Below are 25540 nucleotides of genomic sequence, written 5' to 3' on the forward strand. Positions count from 1 at the left end.
TAACTCTCCCAAGACACTTGCCATATCGTGCCCCCATTAATAGTTTGGATTCAGATAATAGGGCGTTGAGAATCCATTACATGAGACTCAGCGGTCATATTCTGATTAGCTATTGGGTGTGTATCTAAGTTTGCAAGCAAAGGTTTTTCTCTCTCAACCAACTTCCTTAGGATTTAGCGTGCTAGGTTTGAGGTCACTTATCATATCACGTGTTTGTTGTGTTTTCATCCCTAAAATAGAAACTCGTACATCTAAAACTAGAAAACAAAATCAAAACATCAAACATTTTTGGTCAAAAATCTGTCAAAGTAAAATTTGTGTCTTTGCTTTGTCCTCAGTCGTACGAGCTTTCTAGTTTGTCGTACGAGAAAGCTAGTTTATCAACTGGTTCTATGGGAATTGTCGTACGAGTCAAATGAGTAGAGGATTATTTGTTATCAGTTGCCATCTAGTTTTGTGGGAAGTGTCGTACAAGTTTATGCCTTTGTCGTGCGAGATTTCTAGTTTATCATATGGAAATGTCTAAATTATCATCTGGGATTGTCTAAAATGTCGTACGAATTTCTGTCTTTGTCAGTCCAAAGCTGTCTTCTTGCATGTCTTTTTCAGATCTATCATGTTTGCTTGGTCAATTTACAGTGAGCATAAACACCTGATATCTGTCATTCTGTGCTTAGGTTGTCTTCTTGGTTTGCTTGGTCAAGTTATCTTCTGTCAAATCGGATTCTAGAACTAGACACCTCAATATTTTCAAGTATTCACCTTCAACAAGTTCAAGATCTAAACATCTCAAAGTACATTATCACCCTCTTTGATAAACTGATCACTCAAAACATAGTTTCTCATTAGGATCTATCATCCTCTATCACAGAAATACAATGTTTGGTCAGGATAACCTTGTCCCACATCATAGGATATATCATTCCTATTGGACTTGGTTTTATCAAAATCATCATGATTGCACTCCAAAAACCGAAGATCAAAAAACTTGCAAATCTTTCAAATATTTGAATTATCTTTTCGTGTCATATCACTCTATCATATCTACATTAACAGTTGGTCACTTATCAAAACACCTTTTAGACAATTGAATACTTGCACAATATTCAACACATGTATATGCCCATCTTAACTAGAGCACAGAGACAAAAGATTGTAGAAATGGAAATAGAAACATTTGAAACAGCTGAAGATCATAGAAACATTGGAATACCAAAGCAAAATACAAGAAGAAGACATAATAGGTCAACATATCAGATAAATCAAACAATTCCAAAATCAAAAGACAACTATGTCAAAACCTCACAAGGATTCAAATACATCTCCAAAGAAAGGTGGCTCTTTTATGCAACTCTTAAAGAGATCGCTAAGGGATTTTGCTGAGGAAGATCAAAATCGTGCACCTATGTCTAGCAATGGCTCACCCCCCATAAGAAAATTGACTCTCCAAAGCCATCTATTCCTACACCTCTTGAAAATTTGCAATAACCTTCCATAGCATCCTTACCAAACAATGCACCCAAGGATGAAGTTCCCCAAGTTAAATCCATGATTGTCATCTAACCTATTTCAGAGGATCATATTCAAAGCCCATATACTTCATGTCCAAGCATTGATTCCTTGCAACATCCCCATGATGCTCCCTTGCAAAATGAAGTCCTCATTCATAGAACACTCATTAAATGTGTCCTAATAGATGGGGGAGATGGCTTAAACATTTTCTCATTGAGTCTTGTCCATGCTCTAGGTTATTTTGAATATATAGTTGATCCCCGAAAAAAGATAACAATCAAAGCATATGATGGAGAGGAGCGTTCCTCAAAAGGAATTGTGATATTACCCATCAGAGTGGGACCTTTGCAGAAAGACACAACATGCCAAGTTCTAGACTTGGATTTATCATACAAAATACTCTTGGGAAGACCGTGGATACATGACATACATGCTATTCCATCAACATATCATCAGTGCCTGAAATTTCCAACAATGGACAAGAAATCACGATATTAGCAAATTCAAATCTATTCCAGTGTTGTAGTAATCTGAAACCGGCCCCAAAGGTTATTGTTCCACATAATAGAGATGTTACTACTTACTAAGATTACCATTAGTCTTATGTTCAAAGTTACTCTATATACTCTAGTCAGTTATCTCTACCGAAACATTCAGTCGGTATGCACAGTACAGACGGTTAAAAAAGAAAGTATTCATAGAGCCCAGTAGACACCGAGTTGTCTACCGAGTATCATTCCATGTCTACTGAGCAGTAATAATGATATACCAAGTTGATATACACCGAGTGAAACGTTTTACCAAATTCACTGAACCTAGACATATATGGGAAACGTGTTACAAAGATCGAGGAACAAGTAACCGTTATCACATTGGAAATTGCACTTAAAAATTGTGTATGATTTTGAGGTCATCTAACCAATGAAATATTTTGTATAGTTATTCATTCGAAAAATCATGTTTGTAAGATCGAACCAATAATCAAATCACCGACATAAGAGATCTATTTATACAACATGGATTCAGATCAGAATAACACATGCAGTGAAAGAGAGAGATATAGTGGTATATGAAGCAAGACATGTGAAAGCACTAAGTGTTATGACTGTTACAAAGACACAAAGGTCATCGAGAAGGATTTTAGAGAACAGTCAAAGAACAAAGTAAACAGAAGGGTTTACCGAGTTACTTTATGGGTTACCGAGGTATGCTATAAGCAAGGTAATCTTATTTTGAGCACATAGAATCTGCTATAACATTCCAGATGTAAAGTTGCAGATATTTGTAATGATTTATTGTAATATTTTGAAGTTGTAAGAGAAACCTTTAATAGGGTAAAAGACTCTAACTAAGTCTATAAATTGTAAAGCCTCTAACCAGGTACAACATTTATAATAAGTGTTGTAAAATCCTTTAGCAAGGTAGATCTAATAGATCTTGATACTCCTAATAGGAAAAACTATCAGAAATAGCTAAACATGTAGCTCTAACCGAGCAACCTTTATTATTGTAGTAGTGAAGTTGTGGGTGCCATCCCCATCGCAGTTTTTCTCTCTAACCAAGAGTTTCTGCGTAACCAAAATATATGTGTTATGGAGTGAATCATGTATGATTGTCACTTATTTATTTTAGCATTATATTATGTTACTGCACTATTCAGTTTATGCTTAATACTAAAGTTATGGTTGAAGAAAAGTTTTGAAGTACTAATTCACCCCTCCCCTCTCAGTACATTAGGTTTCCATATTGGGCCTAACAATTGGTATCAGAGCTCCAATCTTGGAAAAGGGTTAACTGCCTAAAGAGAAAGATCTTATCAATGGAAGGCTATAAACAATCTTGGAGAATTGTATATCTGCAAGAAGAGTTGGATCATGCTAATCAAGTGATTGCAGACATGCAAAGACAAATGCAAAAATCATTGAAAGTGAGAAGAAGATTATCTGATGATTTGCAGGACTCTCAAGAGCTAGTAGAACAAATTGAGACATCATCTGGGAACAGTATGTCTGAAGAAACTGAAGAAATGATCAAAGTGTTGAAAGAAAAGAACAAAGCACTGACTGATCAGCTAAAAGCAATGAAAAGAGAACATGAGCATTTCAGCACACAGATGACCGAAAATCTTGATGCATTGAGGACAAACGAGGATAAAGTAAGAGATCTAGAAAGAGAGAAACAACAACTTGAAGCATTGGTATCTAAAAAGAATGATGAAATCATAAGAATGACTGGGATTCAACAAAATCTGTCAGATCAACTAGGTTATGCACATCATGAAGCAAATCTGAAAGATGATGAGAATCAAGCATTGAAACTTGAAGTATCAAGGTTGACCGATGAACTTGAAATAGAAAAGAAATCCAAAGAAACACTAAAGAAGAGTTATGAAGCATCAAAGATGTTGGATGACCAACTGAATACAAGAAGACCCAACAAAGATGCAGGACTCGGTTACAAAGAAAAAGACTCTACCGAGAAGGGAATTCATACTACCGAGAGAGGAGAATCATCAAAGCAAACTAGAATCAAGAAGAACATCAAAAGAAAGAAGCCCATTTGCAACTACTGTGGAAATCAAGGTCATACTACCAACCTTTGCCAAATCAGAAAAGGTAAGCAACAAAATGTCACTAAGTCCAATGATTATTGTTACAATTGCAATAAATATGGTCACACATTTAACTAATGTAGGACAAAGTCTGCTAGCAACAATAAGAAGGCAAAATTCAAAGGGTTTTGTAAAAACCGCAATAGATATGTACACAGTACCGAGAAGTGTTGGTTTAAGCAAAAGAACTATATGTGGTCTGCACACCGAGCAAATACTAGAAGATATCGAACTCACAGAGAACTTAACCGATGATATGCTACAGTACCATGGGATTACAACACAAGGATATGGTGTGAATGTTGTGGAAGATATGGACATATAAGTGCCAACTGCTTTATAAGGTTTGGAATGAACAACCGAAGATCATGGAGAAATCCTGGTATGGCATGTTTTCATTGTCACAAAGTTGGACACTTGGCTGGAGATTGCAGAGATCAACCTAGAGGAGACACTGAAGAAATAAATGGCAAATTACAGATGATTTGGAAAAAGAAGGAAATTGTGTCAAATGAAGAAAGCACCTTACCTACCGATTTAGGTGCACCTATTCCAAATTAATCAGTAAAGGTATGAAGGGACTGCACTCTCTCAAAAGATTAAATCTTAACAGTTCTTACTTTATTATGTACTTAAGTCAAAATCTGCATAGTTAAGATGTATTAGTAAGTTTGAAATTCTATCAAAGTCTTTTGAAAGCACTATATAGGAAACCTGTCAAGTCGGTAAATGAAGGAAATTTGGCTACTCAGTTAAAGCGGAAAAAGGAAAGAAGGTTTAGTGGAACCGAGTGCATTTAATGTTTTAACCTAACCTGCACGGAGCCTGATAAGGTATATTGTGTACTTAAAGCATTTACGTGGTCATTTTTACTCACCAAGTTTTCAAGAGAACAGAGCAAAGTGAATCTAAGGCGATCAAACCTCCTCCGAAGTGAAATTCAAGGTATTACATCAATCTCAACGCATTGTTAAGCTAGTTTACCGATCATATCTATTGAAGATTTCAGTTTCATATTTGTTAAGAGGAAAAGTGTATGTCATTTGAAAGTTTTCAAACCCTAAGGATCTTTTGATAATTTCTATATGAAATCTACAATGGCACCGAAGATCCAAGAACCCGTTGTTGTTAAGAATGTTGAAAAGCCCTCACTAAAATACTCTCTAACTCCCAAAGTAGCATCAGAACCGGATGACAAAACTACATTTTCACTCGTCCCGGATAGAGTTTTACTAGTTGAGGATGTCATATTCTTCACCAAATGTCGAGTTGAAGAACTAGGTCATGTTGAAATCAAAGACACCTATGATGAATTGTGCACCAATGGGAAATTGGATAGCAAGTATGAGCACATTAAGATCAAGGGATTGACTGAAGCTCTAACCTATCCCCGTGTCTTCAAACCCCAGTGGGTCAAATTCATTCTGAGTAGAGTTCATGATGATTTCATGTGGTTAGAGGAGCAACCATTCAAAATCACCAAGGAAATCATTCATTTGATCACCGGTTACCCTATTTATGATCATGCCCAAGCTCAAAAGATGATATCACAAAAGGAATTGATCACCTTAACCAGAGTGGAATTAGATTGCAGAGGACTAAAATTGAACAATGTCATTGATGCAGAACTAAAGTTTGCTATTAGAGTAATAGGTTATTGTTTCTTCCAATTGGCAAGGGAAAATAGTGTACCTTGTGCAGCAGTCGACTTAGCATACAAAATTGTGAAAAAGGGAATGAAAATTGATCTTTGTGAAGTATTGCTTAAAAACCTGTTTGAGAATCTGAACACCATCAGGAAGCAGAAGAAGAACAACACGGCTAATACACTAAAGTTTGGATCACTGTTATTATGCATGTTTTTCTATTTTGAAAAATTCTTTCCAACAGTCGGTAAAGTAGTTTGGGAGCTACACCGACCAGTCACCCATCAAATCAATGACTTTATCAAATGTCTAGGTGACAACTTCAATGATATTATGGATGACTATTTCAGCAAGTTTCAAGAGAAGATGCATAACAGGTATAGAATTCCACCCCAGCTAGTGGAAAAATACAAAGATGACATATGTTTTGAAGTAGACACCGACTACTGCTATGTGAATGTTGTGGAACCAAGAACTCAATCTTTGCCACCTATGGGTTATGAGGTTGACTTTGACATCACAAAACAACAGATAGATGCCTTTCTTACACTACCAAGGCATGCTACCGAGTTGAGGTATGGAACATATGAAGAAGTGAAAGAGAAAGTAAAGATGAGCATTGTAGTACCAAAAGCTACAAGAAAAGCAACAAGGATGATCAAGGCACTATCAGAGAAATTTGGAGAGGGTTCTTCCTCCACACCTGTCAAGGGCACACTAGTAATCACCGAAGAGGAATCAGAAGCCCAAGAGGCTATTATTACACTAAGCACCGAGTTGCCTAAAGGGAAAGTTCTGAAGAGGAAGAAACAGGACACATCAAAGGCATCACCGAATCCCTCAGTAAAGCGCTCAAACACAAGAGCATTTGCAGTGTCATCGAGTAAGAAACCAAAGATTGTTGTTGTTCCTAAGGTAACAAAGACCTACAAGAAATCTACTCGGAGACTCATTTTGGCAAAAGAGTCCAGTGACATGGAGTCTGAAGATGCTAGCAAATTTCAGATTGTTAAGAGCAAGAAGGTAAATGTACGTAGTGTTGAAAATTTATGTGCTAATCTGAAAGAATATGGTGGATTTGGATCATTCAGATATGTAAAACATGAATCTAGATTTGATGATGAAAAGAGACAAATAGAAGAAGCTGTCATCTGCACACTATTAAAATTTCGATTCGCTCCATTGGAATTATCTAAGTCACTTCTAAATGAACTATATTTGCATATTGATAACAGGTGGAAATATGCAATGGACTCAGAGAAACAGATTAGAGAAAGAAGTTTCGTACATCTCTTTCTAGACATGTCGGTAGTTGAAATAAAAGAACATCTAACAATCTACAACACAAAGTTCCTCGTCAAGAAAATAGCCATAAAACAGATGAATGTTCTGTATATTGAAGTGGAAAATGAGACAAAAGAAAAGTGGCAGGAAATCTTTAGAATCAAGGATGATGGTGAGCAAGCTACAATTGAAATTGTTGATGTCACCGAGCAAGATCCTGATGTCACTGAGAAAGACCCTGCTGACACCATACAAATTGATGAAGACATCATGGACACTGAGGCACCAAAATAGGAAATGATAGAAGGCAATGCCTATGCAAAACTGGTATCCAGTGAGTCAGTTTTGGAACAAGTTCAGCCTTATCCTCCGATCACTCATTCTGCTGCAATCGAGGCCCCTCAAGATACTAAACAAGGTGCAGAGGTTCACAAGTCTATAGAAGGAGAAGCTACTCCTCAGGCCATCGGGGAACAAAGCTCTCAGGATCCTCCTAACACTGAAAATGTTGCAATTGAGACCCCGAGCACCGAACCACCGAAGGACTCAACAAAGGCTAAAGAAACTGACAAAAGTGTTGCCTCCACTAAGCAACCTACTGAGGATCCACAAGCCTCCCAAGCTATTGTATTGGTTCAACCAGCCAAATCTAAAGAAAAGAAGATGAAAAAGCATAGTTTCAAGGTAGATATATTGAAACCAATAGTGTTTCCCAATGTAGACATATCAAAATTAAAAGGGCAGGCACTCATTGAATTCGGTGAACTATGCAAAGCAAAGGCCGAATAGGAAAAACAAATGGCCATACAAAAGAAAAATAAAGTACTTCAGAAGGTAAAGACACTATTATCAGATATGCTACCCACAACTACAGTGTCAACAGATGCAGCCATCCATATTCAACTGGATGAACTCCTCAATCAGATAGAAACATATGGAGTAGATGCATCTGAATATTTGAACAAGTTAAAGGACAAAGAGCTAACTGCAAAAATGATTGAAGAGGTACAGAAAGCTATTGCTCTTGGCAAAGTTAAACTTGTAAAATTTATTGCTGAGTTGTCCCCTCAACTCAGGCACATTCTTTATTTATTTCAGAAACTCTGTACATTCTCTTTATTCATTAAAGATAGCAAAAATAAAATAGAAGAAATTGAGAAAGAGATCACCGATCTCTCAAATAAGTTGACCATCAAGCCAAATTCTGTTCAGAATTTTTATACAAAGTTACGACAGCTCATGGCTCAAAAATTGGAACTCAGGAATGAAGAGCACAAAATAAGGATGGACATTATGACTCTTGAAACCTTATTCATTCCACACTTGTCCTCCGTTCAAGAACAGATCAACCGAGCCACTTACCTATCTACTACACAAGAGGGAAGCACATTAGATGGCTTAATTTCTCTACTGGCTAACATTCAAGCACATAATTCTTTAATGGACAGTATCAAGGATGCACTCTCTGTCACCCTCACCAAAGCAAGGACAAAGTATAAATCCATTTTTGACCAGTTGCCTCCACCAAATGGTAACTAAATTTTGATATTTGTCAAAAAGGGGGAGTGAGTATCATATCAAAGTATACAGGGGAATGTAGTATATAGGGGGAGTATACCAAGTAGTGAACAGAGCAGTACATAGAACATTGATCACCGAGCATGCAAAATCAGAGTTATGTATAGTATATTGATAAGGGGAGTATATCTGAATATACTATTTCATTGACAAGTGGATATATAGTCAAATTTTGCAAGTATAAAGATTTTTTGAGTTATAACTTTGAAAGTAGTTTTTGTTAAACATCTCAACTAATGTCAAAAGGGGAGATTGTTACTACTTACTAAGATTGCCATTAGTCTTATGTTCAAAGTTATTCTATATACTCTAGTCGGTTATCTTTACCGAAACATTCAATCGGTATGCACAGTACAGATGGTTAAAGAAGAAAGTATTCACAGAGCCTAGTATACACTGAGCTATCTACCGAGTATCATTCCATGTCTACCAAGAAACAATAATGATATACTGAGTTGATATACACCGAGTGAAATGTTTTACCAGATTCATTGAACCTGGACATATATGGGAAACATGTTACAAAGATCAAGGAACAAGTAACCGTTATCACATTGGAAATTGCACTTAAAGATTGTGTATGATTTTGAGGTCATCTAACCAATGAAATATTTTGTATAGTTATTCATTCAAAAAATCATGTTTGTAAGATCGAAGCAATAATTAGATCACCGACATAAGAGATCTATTTATACAACATGGATTCAGATCTGAATAACACATGCAGTAAAAGAGAGAGATATAGTGGTATATGAAGCAAGACATGTGAAAGCACTAAGTGTTATGACTATTACAAAGACACAGAGGTCACTGAGAAGGATTTTAGAGAACAATCAAAGAACAGAGTAAATAGAAGGGTTTACCGAGTTACTTTATGGGTTATTGAGGTATGCTATAAGAAAGGTAATCTTATTTTGAGCACATAGAATCTGCTATAACATTCTAGATGTAAAGTTGTAGATATTTGTAATTATTTATTGTAATATTTTGAAGTTGTAAGAGAAACCTTTAACAGGATAAAAGACTCTAACTAAGTCTATAAATTGTAAAGCCTCTAACCAGGTACAACATTTATAATAAGTGTTGTAAAATCCTTTAGCAAGGTAGATCTAATAGATCTTGATACTCCTAACAGGGTAAGCTATCAGAAATAGCTAAACATGTAGCTCTAACCGAGCAACCTTTATTATTGCAGTAGTGAAGTTGTGGGTGCCATCCCCACCGCAGTTTTTCTCTCTAACCAAGAGTTTCTACGTAACCAAAATATATGTGTTATGGAGTGAATCATGTATGATTGTCACTTATTTGTTTTAGCATTATATTATGTTACTACACTATTCAGTTTATGCTTAACATTAAAGTTATGGTTGAAGAAAAGTTTTGAAGTACTGATTCACCCCTCCCTTCTCAGTACATTAGCTTTCCATATTGGGCCTAACAAGAGAGGCATCATCTTCCAACACACAATCCAAAGAAAAATCATTTGACTCAATTTTGTCAAGCATGGAAAAACAAATGCAGCTAAGAGATTGAGGGAACGAAGAATATTCACTATCATGGAAAAACAAACAAGAGAAACTTGCAACTGAAAGGGAAGTAGAAGATGTAGATGTCAATGTAATTCATGTGTATGCGGGGAAAACATCAGGAACTAGCTGACTTGAATCAGAATCACATTCGGATGACTTGGACTTAATTGAGGATGGTCAAGAGCTATTTGCAAAAGGTCATTTTGATGAGAGTATCATTCTAGACATGGAGATACATATTGAAAGATCTGACATCTCTATCATGGCCCCTAATATCTTTGAAGCAATTCAACCTGAGGATGCTTTACCCTTAATCCATCCTAAACTTATGGACTAGGAAAATGAAAGGCATACCACCATTGATACCTTTCCTAATGGCCATGTCATATCCTTATATCTTAATGCAATCTAACCCACAACAACTTCCACCAGGGATTTCACTAATGTATCTTTGAGTCAAGTGGGTGCCAAATCTCTTAGTCGCAAAAGTGAAAATAAAGAAAACAATATTAGGTGTAATGTTGAAAACCATTTATTAGCAACACTAGACCAAGAAAAATTAAAAAGAAAGGATGCATCTAACAGTGGAAACCTCCTCGGGGTGCCAGAAGATGGGAGATTTGACATCTTACCTGAATTTTATCAAGAAAGTTAATCTATCCTGATAGAACCAACAGGGACAATTAACATTGGGACAATAGAGCAACCAAATATTCTACATCCAACAACTTCTCTATCATAACTAAAAAGGCAAAAATATTTGGAACTCTTCAGAAGGAGGAAAATCAAAAGATGGTCATATGCAGACATTCTAGGGTTAGATCCATATCTTATAAAACATCACCCGAATATCAGTCCAGGAGTAGGCATGAATAATGAAACACAGGATGGATGAAGAGAAAACATTCTATTTATCACGCCACAAGGTCATACAATTCCAAAAGCGTACTTAAGCTTTCCATGTAGCAACAACACAACATAATATGAAGTTTTGGTCATAGGTATCAAGATGGCCATAGAATGGAACATTACACAACTTCAGGTCTTTGGAGACTCTCAACTCATCATCAATCAAATCAATAACAATTATCAAACAAAGGATGAAAAGCTAATGCCTTATAAGAAGATGGTTGATGAGGTCAAGAAATACTTTATCGAAATAACTTTTCAGCAGATTCCAAGGAATGACAACAAAGCAAATCAAGAGCGTTACGAATTCTTGGTGGAAGAGTTGTTTTACCCTACACATAATTGTCTTGATTCCCATACTATATGTCACCTTGTTGAGCATGACTCCTCCAGCTATGGCCAAACTTACACATACGTGAAAGATAATATCCTCCCTCTTGACTTGTCACAGAACCAAAAGCAAAACTTTATTCGCCAATCCTCCCATTATACTCTTGTTGTGGATGCCCTTTTTAGACGAGGTCTGTACGGTACTCTTTTAAGATGTCTCGAGCAAGAAGAATCTGAGAAGGCTTTAAATGAAGTGCATAATGAAATTTGTGGCACTCATTCAAGTGGTCTTAACCTTTCGAAAAAACTCACACGCTTGGGCTATTATTGGCCAAATATGGAACAAGATTCTTTTCAGATAGCTAAAACATGCAAACAATGTCAGATCCATGGAAATTCAGTTCATGCACCAACACAAGAGCTTCATGCTTTGGCAACATCTTGGTTGTTCTGCCAATGGGGTCTTGATCTAGTAGGAAAGATAAACCCTCCTTCATCCAATGGTCACAAATTCATCCTTTTAGCTACAAAATATTTTACAAAATGGATTGAGGCGGTACCTCTCACAAATATCACAGGAAAACAAATTGTTGCATTTATCTTGAACTACATCATATGTCATTATGACATACCCATGACCATTATCATGGATAATGGGTGATCGTTCAAGAACCAGGATGTACAAGAGCTTTGTAATAAATTTCAGATACAACACAAATTCTCCACACCCTACTATCCACACAGGAATGGGCAAGCAAAAGCATCAAACAAAACTATTCTAAAAATCCTCAAAAAGACAACGAATGATGCTGGCAGAGATTGGCATGTTCAATTGAACCTTTCTCTATGGGCCTGCCATACCAGTATCCGCACACCAACAGGTGCCACACCTTTCTCTCTTGTTTATGGATCCAAAACAACACTGCCAGTAGAAGTAGAGATACCTTCTCTACGAGTATCATTAAAAGGCCTTATCCCAGATGAAGAACAACAAGTATCTAGATTGCAAGAGTTAGAATTGATCCATGAACAAAGACAAAATGACTTTGATCATTTGAAGGTGTATCAACGAAGAATGCACCGAAGTTATAATCACAAAGTCAAACCAAGAGCCTTTCAAGTTGGAGAACTAGTACTAAAGGAAAATCCACGCAACCAATCAGATCACGAAAAGAAAGGGAAGTTTGAACCAAATTGGTTAGGTCCGTTTGTGGTCACAACAGTCTTTGAGTCAAGAGCATATCAACTATCAACACAGGATGGGGATAAACTCAAAGAACCCATCAATAGCATGCATCTGAAGATGTTTTATGTCTGAAAAAGCAAAAAAATTAAAAAACAATGAAAAAGCAAAAAATTAGAAAACAATGAAAAAGCAAAAAAAATAAAAAACAGTGAAAAAGAAGAAAATCCAAAAACAATGAAAAAGCAGAAAATTCAAAAATAGTGAAAAAGCAGAAAAAATCTAAAATAGTGAAAAAGCAGAAAAAATCCAAAAATAGTGGAAAACCAGAAAATACAAAAACAGTGAAAAACAATGAAAACAGAGAAAAAAAAATCAAATATGAGAAAAAGTGCATTAAAAATAGATGGTGAAAACCTAGCAACATGCACTATTTGTCAGCTAGCTCTTCCATCTATTAGTTCATGCATCCTTCCGCTTGCATTCATTTCCGATCAACGTTGTCCATATCCATAATGAAGCCTTTGTACATATGCAGGCATCATGATTGGTTTCTCACCATGGCTTGGATCATTGGGTATTTATCATAATAAAGTTTGTTTCTAGGCTTGGGGCAAAATCCTTCACCTAGCTGGGGGCAATTTTTTATTGTTTTGAGCTTAATCAAATAGGTATAACAATGCTTGTCAAGCGAAACTAAGACACATCCAACGTTGCACACGTGATCATATTATCGCCCATCAAACATGTCAGTCTAAGCACGCCACACACATATCAATGGATTATATCTTTTGACTAATGATTTGAACACTTTGATTCAACTTTTATATATCTTGATTTTCGCTATCATGATTTCTGAGTGACTCCAGGATGTCTTTGACTAGAGGAACAAGGAAGGAACATGATATTTTTCTTAACTGTTGTCTGTAAATTAATCATTAATATTTGCAAATTTGTCTTAGGACATGATCATCGGAGTATCATTGAAGACATTTCTAATTTGTATATAGACATGGTTAATACTGCTTGTTTTACGCAAGCAACACTCTGGTCATCTTGGTTTAAATTATACCTTGATTCTTGTGCTAACTTGCAATATCAAAATCCAGGAAAGTAGTGCTCAAATCATCATGGTTCAATTATACCATTGATGTTTGCACTCACTTCCCACATTTAAAAAAGCTCAATGATGACAAAATGCAATAACCCAATGAGTGGTCTGATCGCAACTTTTCATTTCATTTGCATTTGCATTTGCATTTCATTCATTCATAGGATCACAAAATCTCATCTTATCCAAGGCCAAATCTATCATAGGAATCATCAATGTATCCTCATAGGTGTATACACAATCAGAACGATGGCTCATCTCTCTCCAGATATTGTCAACCCAATGCAAATCTTATGCTATTCCCTCAAATGTACCCACATCAACATATCTAAATCTTCTTGCAACATGATATCAACAAAATGTCAGTTCTTTATCTAATCAATCTTATCAATTTTATCAAACGATCTCATCTAATCTATTCTATCATGTCTTATACATGATGTATCTTTCCTGGAACTAGGCGCTCTGATAAAGTCTTATACAGGATATATCGTTCCTGAAACTAGACGCTTTGATCATCTTTGTCTTATATAGGAGGTTTCATTCCTGAAACCAGACTAGATCTCGATCTTATCAATCTAATCAATGTTATCGAATTCAATCAAGCTTTATCAATCATCACATCGAGAATCACATCATCGTGATCAAAGAAATCACACTTTCATCAATCAACATTGCAGAAATCAAATCATTTTTAATCAAGAAATCAATTTCGCAACAATCCAAACACTCCAAAGGTCAAATATCTCAATTGATCTCCTGAGGGGGCACCATCGTATCACAATTTATTAATCAATGTCTGGGGCATCCTATCGAACCAATATCATCATCAAAATGAGATTATTCTTTGAATCAACGCATCATCACACCTTGCTTCAAAGAGGGGCAAAATGTATACACCTAAAAATGGTTTGAAGATAATTAATTAAATAAGCAATTATTTAATTAATCCCCCTTCCCAATTTAATTGAATTCATTAGCAATTTGATTAAATTCTCCCATTCATCTACTTATTAATAAATCTAAAGATTTATTTAATAGGTTCATTTCAATAGTCCACTTTGATTAATTAATCTGAATTAATTAATCCTCCCCCCATTTAATTCATTTCTTCTAATCCCCTAATTAATTAAAACAAATCAATTTATGAGTTGTTGAAAGTTAATTAGCCTTTTCCTATTATTTGAATTTTTAAATTTAAATTACCCACACGCCTCCTAACTTCTAACCACCTAGCCCATTCCACATAATCCTAGGTTTAAATAGCCCTATCCTATCTTTCACATCCTAACCTCCTTATCTTAACCTCCTATGGGTTGGATATCCTCCCCTTGAGACACATGGAACTTATGCCACATGTCTCCTCCCTTGGACACTTGCTCTCTTATGAGAAAGGATCCTTTACACTTGTCACCATAGAAATGACAAGTGTCCCTCCCTCCAACCTCTTCTCCAACCTCCTCCAATTTGGCCCTTGATATCTTTAGACTCAATCTTGACCGTTGATTCCTGCCACCCCACCCCTGGCCTTGAAAATCCTATAAATATCCCCCATTTTGGAGCACAAAGGATGCCATCTCATTTTCATCTTATGCATTTATACTATAGGCATATCCCATCTCATATCATTTTAGGCATTGTTACTATAGGCATATCCATTCTAGCATATCATTTAAGCATTGTTATTATAGGCAGTTGCATCTTAGATCTAGTTTAATTTGATCATTTTCTAGCATAATTGTTGAAACATGTAGCTTAATCAATCTCTTTCTAGCTTAATTACATCATGATCATAGTTTAATCATGCATATCATTAGCTTAATTATCCTCTTGGATCAATCTAACATAACTAATCTCATCTAGCTTGCATATCATATCATTTTAAATCCTTCGTCTAGGTGTAATCAAGCCACTGGGATAGCTTATCCAGATCTGAGAGAAAATCCATACTCGCATCTCTTAGGAGGTGATAGGTCGCTTTGTCATGGTTTATCTTTCGTTTGATTTCAATTTAATAACCATGCTTGTAATGATCTATTGAGTGTTTGTGTTGCAACAACAGGTGCCCTACTTCACACACACAACAATAGGTTACAAGAGGTAACACCTCAAGTAATCAATAAAATGTCAGATATTCTTGTAGAAGGATAATTAGTAAACAAGGGGCACATCAATTTTGAAAAATTAATTAGTGCATTTCATTAAGAGGATGGGTCACATCCTGAGTTGTAGGTCCACAAAGGAAGCACAAAAGAATTAAGCAAAAATAGCTTAGAAGAACCTTGGAAAACATCACTGCTCTAGTTGATGAAATTATTCACCAGTGAAGGCTAATATGGAACTATGCTAGGACTAGGTACGCGGCTCTTAACACATTTGAGGTACGGAAACACCCAGGTAGAGGTCAAAATTAATCTTCCAACTTTCTTATTTTCCCAATTTTTCTCTATGATAGCTAGGGTGAAAGAAAGGGGTAGTCTAATAAGATATCATAGTTTGACACATTTAATTGTCAAACATCATTTCTTAAAAAAAGAATATGGGAAAGAAGGTTGGTTACAATTTCTGTCTTCCCTTGTTAAGAAAAATGCAAAAAAGGACCCATGGTGAAAAGGGTAAAAATAGAAAAAAGGAGAAACCTCACAGAAGAAAACAAAAAGGGAAATTGAGAAGCCCGAGCTCACAAAAAGAGAAATATTAGATAAAAAAAAAGAAGTAGAAATTTATGAGCCTAGGTCCACAAGAGTTACTCGTAGCTCTTCCAAAAAGGTAAATAAGGAGCATATAAAAGAAAAATATGACCCTATTGTTGCCACCCAACAAGATCCTGACGACCCATCTTATCAAACCCTTGGTGACACTATTTCACAAACCTCTGTGCAAATTCCAGATGTTTCTCAACCCCCTGAGACTCAAGAACCAATACCACCTCCTACCTCTGAATCAAAAACTATTGATGTAACATTTACTAATCAAAGAAATGAAAATCTTCCTAAAAAATTCCCACCTAAAATTATTGCTATTGATGATAGTTCCTATGATGATTCAAAAGTGCAACAATTACCCCATTCCTCTTCACCTTCAGGAGTGAGCACAAAAATACTTGAGTCTCCTAAAGAATTTGAAATTGATCAAAGACACCCATTGCCATGTCATCCTCTTGAAACCCAATTACCTTCATCACCACAACCATTTGTTAGAAGAGAAGGGGAGGAGATTGTGATTGAAGAAGAATTTACTGAGAAAATGGATGAAGAAAGAATGAATGAGGATGAGTAGCTAATAAGAGTCATGAATTGTCTAGGATGGAAACTGATCTTTCTGGACCTAAGAGAAAAATATGGTTCTTAGAAGAAAGTCTGAGACAAAAGAATGAAGAATTACAGAAAGCCACTCTACAATGTTGAAAGTTCAAAAAGATGCAAATAAAAAAGAAGAAAATCTGAAAAAACAAAAATGTGAAACAGAGGAAGCACTACACCGATTTAGTACTCAGGCATTACAAAAAGCAGAAGAATTAAGGAAGTTGAAAGAGGAGTTAAAACATAAAGAATAATAGTTGGAGAATCAAAAGACCCAAATTCATGATCACGAATATTCAACTTCCTCTACTCCTCCAAGGTATCTTTCTCTAATTGCCATGAAATATAAGTAGAAGAATATTGAATTGACTAATTAAATTGAAGAAATGCAAAAACAAAAAGATGAAGATACTTAGAGATTAGAGCAAGTAGCAGAGTTATCTTTAGCTCTTTGGGCAATGAGAAAACCTTTTGGTGTCTATGCTCTATTTTTATGAGAAGATTCTTACAATGGGAAATCAATCAACTAGTGTTGGGAAGGAAAACTGAATATGATGATGACGATGATTTTCTTGAAGACTTCTATAGGAGTAACCCTACCTATCAAAATCAAACGTGTGAATAATATCTTCATGGTTTTCTTCTCGGTCATTATTATCAGTCTTTCCTAGAAAAATTTGTTGGAGAGGTTTAGATTAGAGCATTTGTGCCATAGTTGTAGAACCAAGTTGAATGGGAGGATAGATTAAATATGTATAGAGAAACACAAAACAGATTAGGCCTCCCCATCATGGATGAAACCCCCAGATCAATAGAATTTAGAGCTAAATTCACTTTCATCTCCCAGATTAACAAATTAAAGATAGTCTACCAAAAAAATCTCATTGAAAGTATTCAATCCTTTAATGAAGTGTAAAATCAACTTCCCTATAGATCTCTGCAAGCATTGAAGGCAAGATTCAATACAATTCCAATACAGTTTGGAAGGAGAGAGCCTATCTCACCTCATAATATTACCTAGAGATTGACTAGAGTGAGGTCAATGATCAAAATTATAAAAGAACAATAGATAGACTGGATAGGGATGAGATTCAAATTGCCATTAATTCTTATGCCATCACCATGACTAGATGCACTAGGAAGCTTTGTAGGAAACATTTTAAGTGATTGGACTGAAGAAGTGGAAGAATGAAATGGATATGTTCTTCCCAGAGCCTACCATAAATATAACTTCAACCGTCTTGATTCAGTCCTCTGGATTGAAGCACAAAATAGGGGTCTTCTAGATCCACAACCATGAGGACATGGTTTATATCAAGAGGGGGAGAATGATGAGCTCATAATAGGATACTTTTTGTTATAATTTCTACTTAAAAACTTAATATATTGTGAACTAATGTGTCTGGCGGAAAACTTTATGCATGCATGTTCATTCCTTTTTACTATTATATTTTGCTAATTGGAAGGTATATTATAGATAATATTTTGTGATTAAATGTATTACTTTTGGTGATTATCAATGATGAATAATCGAATATTCGAGATTCTTATTATTATATCTTGTTCTATTTTCCTAGATATACTTTTAGATGTGTTGAGAAATTACTGCTAGACAAGGACTTATGAACTTCATGTTCAACCAACATGGAATGCTTGGTCACTCTTAATCACTCTACCTAGATGATACCTCTATTTTTCTCTAAGGTTGTTTCATGGGTTGTTCAGTTGAACTTCAACTTTCTTTTGAAGTAATAAAGTGCATTGTAAAATATTATACAGTTAGGTTAATGGTCATTACTTAGTTAGGAGGATAATTTTGTATTTGAATTCAAATAAGGATGTATATATATATCCCATCGCTTTCAGCAGAAAGCTAGCTAGATAGTCAACAAGTTAGCCAACAATTTAGAGTCTCATTATTGTAGTTTGAACTTGTTTTACTTCCTCTTGAAAGTCAATTGCAATGAAAATCAAAAGTTGATCTAAGATATATGTGTTCACACATCCTACCAGAGGAAGAGCAAGGCACACTCAACTGAAGGGAGGTGATCCTTGTTTGATTTCATTTCCATTTCAGTTCTATATGTGATTTTGTTACATTTCTTTTTGCATAATTGTAGTAATCTTAAGAAGTTGAAATTAGTTATAATTCATAGTTTGTTTATCTATATGCAGTAGCTCTTTGATAGATGAATTCATATAGATTTCAATTCATGAGTTTTTAGTCCAGTTAAGGTTTATTAGTTTTGATTGATTAAAAAATAGGTTTTAAGGACCCAAAACCTTTACATCATAGGAAGATAAAGAGCAGCAAAAGGATTAAAAGTCCGCATACATAATGACTGGCCAGAAGACCAGCGAACAGAAAGAACAACAAAGCAACAAAACAACAAAACACAGCAAAGAAACCGGGGAAATGCTACTCAGCAATTTTCTTTAGCAGGTCCTCTGCCTTTATCACCAACTCATCATAGGTAGCCCCTACAGCTTTCAACTCTTCCAGATCCTTGTTCATTTTCTTTTCCTTCCTCTTGCTTCTGGTGCAAGTTCTGGAACCTTGAGCTTCCCCTGTACCTTTAGCATCCAGCTCAATTTCCTGGATTTCCTTATCATCATCAAGATTACCGATGAGGGTATGAGTAGTATTGGCTGAGACTTTCAGGATACTAAGGCTCTTCTCCGCAATATTCTTAAGGCACTCCTCAACTTTTCCCACTTTAGTGATAGTATCCAAGAGTGTTTTTTCACTAGTTTCCGCAAGGCTTTTTCTATCCAGCATCTCCTTTTCAATCTTCTCAAACCTAGGGTTGAAAGCATCTCTGATGTCTTCCACTTTAGCAATAGTGTTTTTCAAATCCTCAATGTAGTCAGCCATTGTATTCCCCTCCCCTATATTAATGGTCTCCAGAATCAGGACTCTGTTGCATAGTTTTTTATACTCATCCACAAATTTCTTGTAACCATTAATGAGCCATTCCATAGTTTTCATAAAACCATGCAAGCCCTCGGGAGGGGGGCCTTCGGGGGGAGTCACTTTTCCAGGGGTTACCTATTCATCTTTAGGGATATGGAGGGCAGAGATAGTGTCGGCAGCCCTGAGAGTCTCTTCCATTGCCTCCTTTTTTAGGTTGTGCTCGGCTTCCAGGGTCCTAGCTTGCTTGTCTGCTTCCGGTTCCTTGCCAGTCTCCTCTTTTGTCTTATGCTTTTTCCAGGTCTGGGCTTGGTTTTTTATTTTCTTCTTTAGCAACCCTTTAGGGTTCTTCTTCTCCTCAAAATAATCTGAATCCTCTTCTTCTGAAGAGATGCTGATCAAGGGTTTGGTTTGAAGTTTTTTGCCCTTGGAAGATGAGGGTCTTGTTTTCCTCTTCTTACTACTCTCATACTCTGAATCATCAGAGCTATCCTCAGTATTAGACGTTGTTGGATTCCTCCTCCTCCGAAAAAGCAGAATCAGACATCTCTTCCTTAGATTCCACAGAGGGCTGCATCCGGTTAATTTGACTGGCCTTTAAATGGTCATAAATTAAGACCATTAGGCCTTGGTGCATTGTTGTATCGCCTAGAGGATTCTCTTTGTAGGCTTTAAGGGAAGCATTCATTGAGAAAAGCAAGAAATAAGGAAAATTCACCTTATCATTATGCCTAAAATGGTTTAACAGAACAAAATGATACCCATAGACTTTCGTAAACCTACCATCTAGAGTTATATACAGCATTAAAACAAAAAGAATTTCCCGCCAAGGTTTGGCAAAAGCCCTGGGTGGGTAGTAGGTTTTGCTCAACTTTACCAGTCATTTTTTCTCTTTCTCAGTAACTGGGTACCTTTCAATGGCTTCCCTGCTGACCTTCCTGTCTCTGTAGAAGTTGCAGCCTTCCCTGTAGAGACCCATAGCTTTAGCAATTAAATCTTCATCAATTTCCACCATCTGGTCACCCATTTTTAACATGCCCTTCTTCCAGTTTTTGCAGAAAAGGCTAGTTACCATTCCATCACGGCCATGGAGTCTCTTTATGAAGTTCGAGAGACCGCCCTTCTGCAAAATACCCCACACCTCTTCCTTCTGTTTCCACTCTTTGCAGCTACTTGGCTCATAGCGTCTCCTATTTCCGCCCATGATGTTGCTTTTCACAGCCAAATTTTGAAACTTGCAGAGCTGGTTAAACAAAGAGCCTTTCGGAGCTAAAAAAATTACCCTGCAAGCATGGGAGTTGATGGCATTGATGTTATAATGAGTGATTTTCTCATTATAGAAATAACTCAAAGTGCTCACATCAGTACTTTTCATTATTACCCTGTCAATCAAGAGTCTTTGGGGTACTCCTATATCACTCATCACTTATGATTTGTCTAACATCTTCGGGGAGTCCGCTCTCACCCATCCACGTGGTAATTGTCTCACTTTTAACTGCCACATTGGCAGCCCAATCAGCAGAACAATTGGCCTCCCGATAGATATGGGAGATATGGCATTTTTAAAGGTTCTAATAATATCAATAGCAGAAGTGATTATGTTGTGAATCGACCATGAAGGTTTTGAGGTCCCATTGAGGCACTTTATTATATTATTTGAGTCCCCTTCTATCCATAGATAGGGGCAATTCCATTTTTTGGCTAGGATTATGCCTTGAAGAGCTGCCATAGCTTCATCTTTATGGTTTGTTTGGGTTCCAATAGGGACATCAGTCATCTCTTTGCAAATTCCTCTATGATCTCTAAGAATAGCTCCACAACCTGAAGGACCTAGGTTACCTTTGGCTGCACCATCAAAATTGATTTTGAGCCAGCCTTGGGGAGGGGTTTGCCATTTAGCTTCAAGCCTTTTATTGTAGCTGAGATTAGGACCATCGGTGATATTCATATTCCAAGCCCTTAAGATATTTGACTCCAGGGAGTTATTTGAGTAACAAGGACCCTCCATGATTCCCATATTTTCCTGAATAGCCCTTTGAATTTTCTGGAATACAATATCTTGATTTAGGGAAACATCCCTGAAGATTCGGTTGTTTCTTTCTTTCCAAAGACCCCACAAGATGTGAGGAAGAGAGAGATGTCACATACATCTCAAAAAAGAGTTAGTCCATTGAATATTCCAGGAGGAGAACAAATCTCTGATGTTACTCGGAAACACCCAAGCTAAACTAAAGCTCTTGAGGAAATTTTCCCAAACTGAGGTTGAGAAGGAATAGTGGAGGGCAAGGTGGTCCATAGACTCTTCCTCTTGAAAGCACAACACACACCTGTTAGGAAGGGAAAAACCTCTACCTTTTAGGTTGTCAATGGTAAGGATCTTATTTTGGAGGATAGTCCAGAAGAAAAAATTGATTTTGGGGGTGAGACCTTTTATCCAAGCTTTAGACCAGAAAGGATTTATAGGAGTGGGGGGGGGGAGGACACAATACAAAGAAGACACAATTAAAGTACCTTTGGGATCATGTTTCCAAATCAGGGAGTCCTCTTCATTATTCAACCATGTAGCAGACAAATGGGTCTTAAGTTTAGAAAGGCTAGGATGGATACTATCAATGTTTTGCCAATTGTTCCCATCCCAATATTCTGCCACTAAGGAGCCAAAAGAGCCAATACAGGAAGAGGAATGGGAGGCCCATTCATGGAAGTCCATTAGGGGTTTATCAAAAAGCCTGGGATCCTCCCAGAATCTAACTTTTCTACCATTTCCAAGTTTCCATATCACTCCTTTAGCAATCACATCTTTACATTTAGAAACATGGTTCCAAATATGGGATCCATTTATACTGAGATCCGAATTAAGAAAAGAAGAGAGAGAAGAAGACAAAAGAGGGTACTCACTTCTCCAAATTCTGCACCATTTAGAATCAAAATGAAACCATCTCCAAGCTTGTTTGGACAAGAGAGCTTCATTTAAAGTACGAATCCTCCTGAGACCCAGACCACCTTTGCTTTTCAGCCTACAAACCTAGTCCCAAGCCACCAAAGACATTCTTTGCTTTTCCTCAACCCCAGACCATAGGAATCTTCTTTGAATTTTCTCAATTGCTTCAGCATACTTGACTGGAATTCTGAAGAGACTAAGAGCATAAGTAGGAATACTTTGAAGAGTAGCCTTTAGGAGTTGGAGCTTACTAGCTTGACTTAAGAGGGCCCCTTTCCAACCGGCAAGTTTCTTATGAAATTTGTCAACTAGAGAACTCCAAAAGGAGTCAGGAGGGGCAATCCCCATGGGGAGTCCAAGGTAGGTAGCAGGAAGGTCAGCAATCTTACACTCTAGAATTTTGTTGATCCTCTGTTGTCTTCTCTCTTGAGTGTTAATGAAAAAGACTTCACTTTTAGCCCAGTTGATAAGCTGCCCCGTAGCAGAGGCAAATTTGCACAGGGTACTCTTCAATACTTTATCTTTTGAGATACTTTATTCCCCCATAATAATAGTATCATCAAAAAACTGCTGGTGGGAATAGATAAGGTCAGTAGAAGAAGGTTTGAGGCCCTTAAAGGATCCTTGCTGCACCAAATTTTCCATGGTCCGACCAAAGCATTCTACCAAAATTATGAAAAGGATGGGGGAGATAGGATCTCCTTGCCTAAGACCTCTCAAGGCTTGGAAAAAAGTACAAGGAGAACCATTGACAAGAACAACAAAAGACACAAAGGTAGTTAGTTGGGCAAAAAGATTCACAACTCTAGAGGAAAACCCAAAAGAAGTGAGAACTTTCTGAAGAAGAGACCAGTCAACCCTGTCATAGGCTTTGGAGAGGTCAAGCTTAAGGATGAGACCGTGCTTCTTAGCTCTAACAAGAGAGTGAATGTTTCCTTGAACTGTAATAATGGAGTCAATAATTTGTCTTCCAGGAACAAACCCATTTTGCTGGTGTTTAATTAAGGCAGGAAGGATAGACAACACTCTAGTAGTAAGGACCTTAGAAATAATCTTGTAAAAGGAGTTGCAGAGGCTAATAGGTCTGAATTTATCCAAAGAGTTAGCTCCTTGAGTCTTGGGGATAAGAGCAATAAAAGTACCATTAATTTCTTTCAAGAGTTTTCTAGCCCCAAAGAATTCCTTAACCCCATTGGCAACATCAGTACTAATAATATCCCAAAAATCTTGAAAAAAGAACATTGGGAAACCGTCAGGTCCAGGTGCTTTGTTACCATCAAAGGAGAAAACAACATTTTTAATTTCTAAGATAGTGGGAATGGAAGAGAGGGAGGCATTATTATGAGCATCAATGAGACAAGGAATGTTCTAAAGAAAAGAGGATTGGGCTTCAACATCCAGACTGTGATCCCTCTTTAGGAGGTCCGAGAAATACCTCTTAGCTTCATCCTTATTTCATCCTCCTTGACCAACTCCCCACTTTCCACAACTAGCTTGTTCATTCTATTGACTTCTTTATGCTTGATAGTCAACATATGGAAGAATCTTGTATTCTTGTCCCCTTCCTTGAGCCAGATGCATCTCGATCTCTACTTCCAGAACATTTCCTCTTTGGCAATAATATCATGGTATTTTTTAAGGATCTCGTTTTCATCAGCAATAGACACAGTATTGAAACCATCCTTCTGGATCTGGTCCTGTATTTCTTTAAGGTTTTCTTGAATTTTACTCTTAGCCTCAAATATATTCCCAAAACTAGTTTTATTCCGGAGTTGAATGTTGTCCTTCACACTTTTGGGCTTCTTAACAACTTTGAACATAGTCGTTCCCTCAACTTGGATACTCCACCATTTCTGAATATTTCTTTTGATGTCGGGGTGAAGGGTCCTTTTTTTTTCAAATCTAAAGAGAAAATTTCTCCTTCTATTGATCAAGTCAGCAATGAAGGTGATAGGAAAATGATCGGATCCAACCCGAATGTGGGCAGACAGAGAACATAAGTACTGACTATACCAGTCATCAGAAATGAGAGTTCTGTCAAAACGCACTTGGATAAGGTCATTACCAGTTCGTCTGTTGGTCCAAGTGTAATTGCAACCCTGTATCTCCAAGTCATTAAGAGCTTGGGAGTTAATAAAATCCATGAGGGCCATCCTACTTTCCAGCTGAGGAGGACTGCCTCCAAATTTTTCCTCCTCTTTCAAAGGCGTATTAAAGTCTCCCATAACCATCCAACTAAGATTTTTGAAGCTGTCCCTAGCCTGGATGATCTTTTTCAAAAAAGAGTTTCTAGCCTTTAAGGTATTATGAGCATAAATGTTAGTGAGAACCCATGAGGAACCATCTTTTAGGTGCTCAAATTTGATACAAGAAAAGTTACTTTCCTGGATAATGACTTGACCTTTAACAGTGTTAAGATTCCAGATGGTAGCAATGCCTCCAGAAGCACCCTCAGAACTGCCTCCACTAACATTACCGTTTTTGAAGAACTTCAAAGATTCAACTTTTTCTCTACTCATTTTGGTTTCTTGAATAAGAAAAATGTTTGGATTACTATCTCTTATCATATTCCTAATAATATCATGTTTATGGGGATTGTTGAGTCCCCTTATGTTCCAAGAAATAATCTTCATAGCTACTTACCAATTCCCAACTCCTTGAGAGTTTTTTGAGTTCCATCTGCTATGTTCTTG

This window comes from Cryptomeria japonica, chromosome 7 (genome assembly GCF_030272615.1).
Source record: "Cryptomeria japonica chromosome 7, Sugi_1.0, whole genome shotgun sequence".
NCBI lineage: Eukaryota > Viridiplantae > Streptophyta > Pinopsida > Cupressales > Cupressaceae > Cryptomeria > Cryptomeria japonica.